This window comes from Centruroides sculpturatus, unplaced genomic scaffold (assembly GCF_000671375.1).
Source record: "Centruroides sculpturatus isolate CEXI.00-Female unplaced genomic scaffold, Cexi_2.0 scaffold620, whole genome shotgun sequence".
Taxonomy (NCBI): Eukaryota; Metazoa; Arthropoda; class Arachnida; order Scorpiones; family Buthidae; genus Centruroides; species Centruroides sculpturatus.
In genome coordinates this window covers 300184-307209 of record NW_019384848.1, presented here as the reverse complement: position 1 = coordinate 307209, position 7026 = coordinate 300184, and the positions used below count along the sequence as shown (strand labels likewise).

The 7026-nt window shown below is 25.0% G+C and overlaps 1 protein-coding gene across 1 annotated transcript in view; it reads right to left on the bottom strand.

The window, feature by feature from the left end:
* LOC111630425 (prokineticin receptor 1-like) overlaps window positions 1-4809 on the bottom strand; it is a 69257-nt gene extending 64448 nt beyond the window's left edge. The window contains exon 1 of the mRNA XM_023374512.1: window positions 4657-4809. The gene's annotated coding sequence lies outside the window, so the exon portion shown is untranslated. The remainder of the gene's footprint in view (window positions 1-4656) is intronic.
* Between the last annotated feature and the right edge of the window lie 2217 nt (window positions 4810-7026).

Below are 7026 nucleotides of genomic sequence, written 5' to 3'. Positions count from 1 at the left end.
GAATTTAATTTAATATAGATTTTAAATTAAATTTTAATCAATCAAAATTTTCCTCTTATTATTTCTAAATATGAATAATTCAAGTGATAAATAACAAAGAGAAATGAGAAGAAAGTAAATTAATAAATATGCTTTCATTGCATATGATTAGATCATAATAAAGAATAGCCCAGAAAATATAAGAATCCCAGAAGTCAATTAACTAATTAATATACTTTTTAATATCTTTGGTTAACTGATTTTTGGGCCACACTGTATAATGTTAAATTAAATTCTTTAACCATTGAATAGCAACATTTTAAATGAATTATTTTTTTAACTTTATTAAAAATTATTTTATTTCTAATGCTTTTCTTAGAGAAGAAAATTGTTTATATTTAAAAAAAGTGATTTTTATGTCTATTTTAATTTTAAATTTATGGACTATTTTATTGTGAATATATTTTATTTTCTGTTAACAGATAAACTATAAAAATAAAATAAATTCAATATGTAAAAAAAAAATATATTATTCATGAAAAATTGTCTACAAATGTCAATTTCTTAAATATTTAAAAAGTCATATTACAAAATTAAGTTGTAATAAATACAGTGGTGATTTTAGGCACAGGGTAAACTATTATTTTATTAACTTTCATCTGGTGCCTTCCACTTTTGGACGCCTTCAATGTTAGCAAATACATGGTGGCCCAAAAGTCGATCAACCGAGAACTGTATGCTTTATTTGTGATTCGACTGCTTCCAATGAAGCAATCGAATCAGAAATAATAATATTCAGCTGTTTCGAATCTGTTTTAACCGTTCTTAAAAATATATCCTGGTTAACTGACATTTAGTCCATCCTGTATTTGCTTGCCTTAATCCAGTACTCGGAATAAAGTGCTAGCTAGAATCCTATTGATTATCGTATTGTACGGCATATAAATTTATATAAAAGAAACTTCGCCACTTATATATGCTAGCTTAGGGCCTCGAACAATCTAAAACCGCTATTGGATAATCGGCATTATAATAGCCCATTCAAATTTATTACAAATACACTGGTGTGCAAAACTCAAGCAACGATTGTTTATGCCGTAATTCCACAAGAAATCACCTGGGAATAATCTACCAACGTGTAAAGTCGTCCAAATGGTTTCTTCTAGCCGTATTGCACGTACGAACTCACTTGAATTTGCAGCAAATATCTTTAGGCCTAATAGCGCCTTTCGTATTTCTTTTTATTGTAGTGTCGCACTACGCGCGCTGACTGCACGCGTTTTGCATGCCCTCACGTCACCCGTGATGTCTTCTTCCTGATATTTGCATACGAATCTTTTTTCTACTGAATTGGGTGTTCATTGTACTGATCGCAACAAGCCCTTTTCCACAATTTCATCGCTTAAAAATTACATTGTTGCTTAAGTTTTGGACATCATAGAGTATATGAATCTATTCAAACCAATTTAAGAATGCTATTCATAGAATAGCATTTTTAAATTGGCTTATAAATCACTCATTAATTACCTCTTATATAGTATATTATTGATATATAAAATATGGTGTCTCAAATAAATATCGATATCCTTTAATGAGTGGTGAGTCACACAAGTTTTTTAAATTTCATGGGAAATTTTCAACTGGATAGTTCAGTTGTTATACGTTATATATCAAAATTTAGACATCCAATAAATCATTTGGATACATGACATCATTTCAAGCTTTCAAAGTGTTCACCATTGTATTGATGACATTTCGAATAAGTGATATAGAAAAATTCGCTGAGAAGTCTGTTGAGACTGTTTTATACGAGTCTTCAATAACTAATTTTAATAAATTTCATAGGATAGGCATTTATTTTATAGTCTCTTAAGCAAAGTCTGAATCGAGTTATCTAGATCGTATCACAATCCTCACAGAGATTTAAAAAAATCCTTATAGAGAACATAAAAAATTTTAATACGTCCTCATAAAGATTATACCGATTTTTTAACCAGAAGAATTCATTTTGTTATAGTATAATACAGTCAAACCTGTAAATAGCTCCCTTCTAACTAGCGTAACCACCGTAAATAAAGACGAACACTGTTGAACGGAACCTCCTCAGAAATATTAAATAGAGAACTCGTCTTCAATATCAGATTTAATAAATAAGCAATTTTTCATTGCAAAGTACATTTTTCAAAATTGTTAATTTATAAATTAATTTTAAATTTTTTGCATGTTATACATAACAGTGGGAAAGTATGGTGATCGATCAAAAAAACGACCCTACAGATTTTTATATTTTTCGATTCAGGAAACCTTGAAACGTCGAGAAATGTAAAAAAAGAGGGTTTTTTTTTCTGTATGTATGGATGTTTATGGGGGCAAGATTTTGTTCACCCTGTTTGAAACTTAATAGCTCTTGTGCTTTGTGTCAAAAATTTCTGAAATTTTGCAGGGAGGTTTGTGTATTAAGTGTATTTTGATGCTATTAAATTTGATGGTTAAAGGTCAACGGTTTGGTGGGTCTTGTGTCATATCTCAAGTAGAGTCGGACTTAATGATAATTTTACTCGTTATTAGCATTTACAATTTTTTTATAAAACCCATTTTTACCTCAAAATTAAGCTTCTTGCCATTTTCCATTATATAATAATTAAAAATATAAAAAATTTTAACAATAAAATATGATGGCGTTACCAAATATTGCCAGAAAAGTTAAGCAACTCGTTGCTGGATTTTTATAATTTATATGTATTTATTGATTTTTGTCATTTGATTTTTATAGGGCGTATTAATTGTTTTGTTGAAAGTCGTAATCTCGTTCTCAATAGCATTACTTTGATTGTAAATAAATTATATCATCAAATCGCTTGACTTTCAAACTCGAATTCAAACTTGGATTTAGATCTCATTATTGTACACATTCTATATTTCTTATTGCTTGAAGTGACTTATTTCAGTTTAGTTCCATACTCTGAAATTGGTATTTTAATACCAATTTTAGAAGAGCTCGCTAAAATCGAAGTTTGACTGTACGTGCAAAATATTATGTTATAAAATTAAATTATATTTTTTTATTAAATTATATTAAAAATGTAGCCTACAGTATATAATAATAATAATTTACTATATACATATTAAATTTTATTAATTTAATTCATTCATTAAAAATAATTCTATCTTAATAATATCTTTCAAATTATTTTAAAAATTACTGTAATTATTAATAATTTGTTTTAAATCGATTTATTTTTTCTATTAAGTCTTATACAAAAAATTTTATATTGATTACTCAATAAAATAATAATTGGTATTTTTTTAACTTGAATTTTTTATCATTGCATATTGATTTTTAAAAAATTCATTTCTTTTTTTCCTGTGTTTTTTAAATATATAAAGCACAGGAATGGATTGTTTTCTATTGATTTATTTTTTTTATATCAGTTTCGCATGAATGTAGTATGATACAAGGCGAATAGTCATCATTGTGATTGAAACCAGCCTGATTTGAACTAACTGAAAGTAACTTTTATATGTATTATACTGTATAAGAATAGAATTTATAGAATTTTAGAATCTCCATAAAGATTTTTATTTTATTAAAACAGTATAATATTACCTAAGAATATGATGTAAATTTTCTGAGAGATCACGATATACTGTTTGAGAATCTCAATGTATAAAAATAACTACCTTACAATTCAACAATATTTACATTTAAAAAAGCAAATGATTCATTTTTATCACAAACATAAATGATTTTTTTCCCGTTATATAATAATAATAATTATCATATTTTCTTTTTAAAGAATTCATTTTAATTTAATTTAGTTTTATTACATTCTTTTAAATTTAATTATTATTTTAATTTTACTTAATCATCAGTTCTTTTAACGATAACTTTTAAATTACAGAACAATTACTATGATCAATTTTTAATATATTTCCCTTATAATCCTTTAAAGAAGTCAAATAAAGATAAGGAGATTAAGTTTTGAGTTTAAAATTTCCTATATAAATTACGAAATAATATAATTTGTTACTCAATTTAATTTATAAAATGTAATGCTTAAAACAATCCCAAAATGCTAAAAGGATTATAAAGATTTATTTTATTTAACTAACAGACTAAAACTTTATTAAAAATATTTATGAAGATATTGCTCTCTGTTAAAACTGAATTATGTATATTTAAACATTGTTTATAGCATTTTTTTAATTAATGAAACGCGTTATAAGATTTAATTTTGTTTAAAATAATACATAAAAAATGTACAGTAGAACCTCCAATGACGGCCACCTTCCAACAACGGCTACCTCTAAACAGCGGTCATTTTTTTATGCTCCCGTCAGTGTCCGTTGTTTNTCAAAACTTATTTCTTCTTTTAATTAATAAAAATATTACAAGTTTTAAAATTAATTTTACGTAAACAAAAGTCGAAATTCATTTTTTTTATAATTTATAAAAATAATTTAAAAAATTGCTCAAGCTTTATACATAAGAGTTTAGAATTTTTATACACAAAATTAAATCGTAATTTTCTCTAAAAAAACTTTTATAATGAAGAAATCTTAAATATGGTAAAAATAAGAAAAATTCGAGATTTAATTTTAATAAAATTTAATGTAAATTTATAGAAAAATATATTTTTTATTTTAAATTTTTTTATAATGAAGTACAAAGCTTACCTGTAGCAGAAGAAGAGGAAATAAAATCCTGCTCTTAGGATAGATCTGCGAAGAATGAGTTGACTGCTATCTCCTGAACAGTTGAGTATCATGTGACTAACAAGATCCAATCGAATTTTATCCGTTCGGAGCATGTTCAATATGAAAAAGCATGAACTAATTAATTTTAACGCATGAACTTGAACTCAATAAATAATGTTACGTAATATCAAACACAAAAATTAAATTAAAAAAATAATAATTCATTTTATAAATTTTATTAGATTTATTGTTATTTTTATTCGTTTAAAAAATAAAAACAGTTTTTCGCATGATAAAATCTAGGGATAGTGGAAGAATATAATTTATAATAATTAGATAATGAAAGATAATGACTTTAATAACATGTTTTTTTACATAATAGATTGAATTTTGTGAGTCTTATGCGACTTGGTGCCACACTAAATTAACCTACTGATAACACTATTTGGGAGTTCTCTGTGTTCATGATCTGGAGGAATCCTGGATAAAGAGGTGCCCAGATAAAAGAAGACTCTGAAGAAGTTTTGGATAAAGCTAAAGAGGTTTCTAACAGGTTTGCCTATTAGTACCTTCTTTATCAGGACTGTAGATTTATTATATATATTAGAATATACTAAAACGTTTTCTTTCCTTTACAATAATCTATAACATAGTTATAAAAACAAATTTTAATAACTATTTACATAATTTTGGCTTCTTTTTAATTTCTTATTACTCAGAATTATAATTTCAACTTATTAATATTGTTCATTATATATAATTTCATTATATGATGACTGAGATAAACCATACCACAATTATAAATATAATTAATATAATTAAAGATATAGAACTATCAAATTAATCCCTTAATAATAATTAAATAAAAAAAAGTAATTTATTACAAGTATTTTCTTGACAGTAATTATGAATAATTACAGTTATAAATTTTAGAAATGTCTTTTTCACTTTTTTGTTTTTATAAATTTACACAAAGTAAAACTTTCGTTATTAAGAATTTTATATAAAAATATTTTTATTAATTTATATTCAATGTAATAATAATTGTAATATTTTATCCTTTCTTCTTAATTATAGATTATTAACTATTTTTGATCTGAATCATTTTCAAATGATTAGTTGATGGAATAAGACAACACAACATATGGGCGATCTGCCAAGGGAGAGTGCTTAGCCAGAGGACTTTTCTATTATACATGTAAAGAAAATTCGGAAAAATTCATGGTCCAGTCCGTTGATGAAGAGCAAACTGCGAGTAACTATCAGTGTTTGTGGCTTACCCATTCGGCTACTAGTGGACCCTATTTTCAAGTTAATCCACAATTAACAATGTAATAAAAGATTAACATTTCAATCTATATTTATGAAAAGTTAATTTATATTTCATTTCTAATTTCTTAAAAATGCAAATAAATGACAAAGAAATTAATATAAGCTTAATAAAAGTACTGTAATTATTTTGGATAACCAAGAAGAAACTTCTTTATAGCCAAGTAAGATAAAATTATATGAAATTTCTTCAATAATTTTGTAAAATATTTTTAAAATATATGAAACTATATTGGAAAATGAAATCTATAACATAAAGCATTGATGGAAAACGCTGTTACGAAAATGCAAGCGTTGAAAAAAATGAGATGGATCTCGAACCAATGACAAATATAGTCTCATTCTTCTCCGAAACCCATACAGATATAAGAATAAAATCAATAAAATATAGATATATCCACTTATCAAAAGAAACTTTAATTTATTCCGCTTTCATATGATATCTTCTTACATAAAACCTTAAATTTTGGGCATCTTTGTGCCTTGGGACCCGCTGGAATCACTATTTGAGTTTCATAATTTGATTAAATTATAGAACTTATTTCTGATTTTTGATTAAATTATAGAACTTATACGAAAATTTATGATTAATAAGAAAAATTTACTAATGATATTTTAAATATTACTTAATTTATTATGTTAATAATCGTTAATCAGCATTACTTATTAATAACCTAAAATATTTGATGTTAAATTAATTACTGTAAAAATTAATTATATTTAATGGCAGTATATCTTTACACCAATTCGAAATATAATTTCTTAAATAATATTATTAATAACTGATATACATAAAAATTTATAATATTGAGAGCATTAACTTGGATGCAGCATATATCATGACGTGTTTTAATGCAATTATAATTTCGTGTTAGTAATATATTTACCTTGTATTAAGTTATATACAGCTTTAATATTAACTCATTAATTGAATATAATATTTATAATGCGAATGTAAATATATAATGCGAAAATGTTTGTCATTATGCAAAAGTCTGTCATAATGTGGATACATGATCA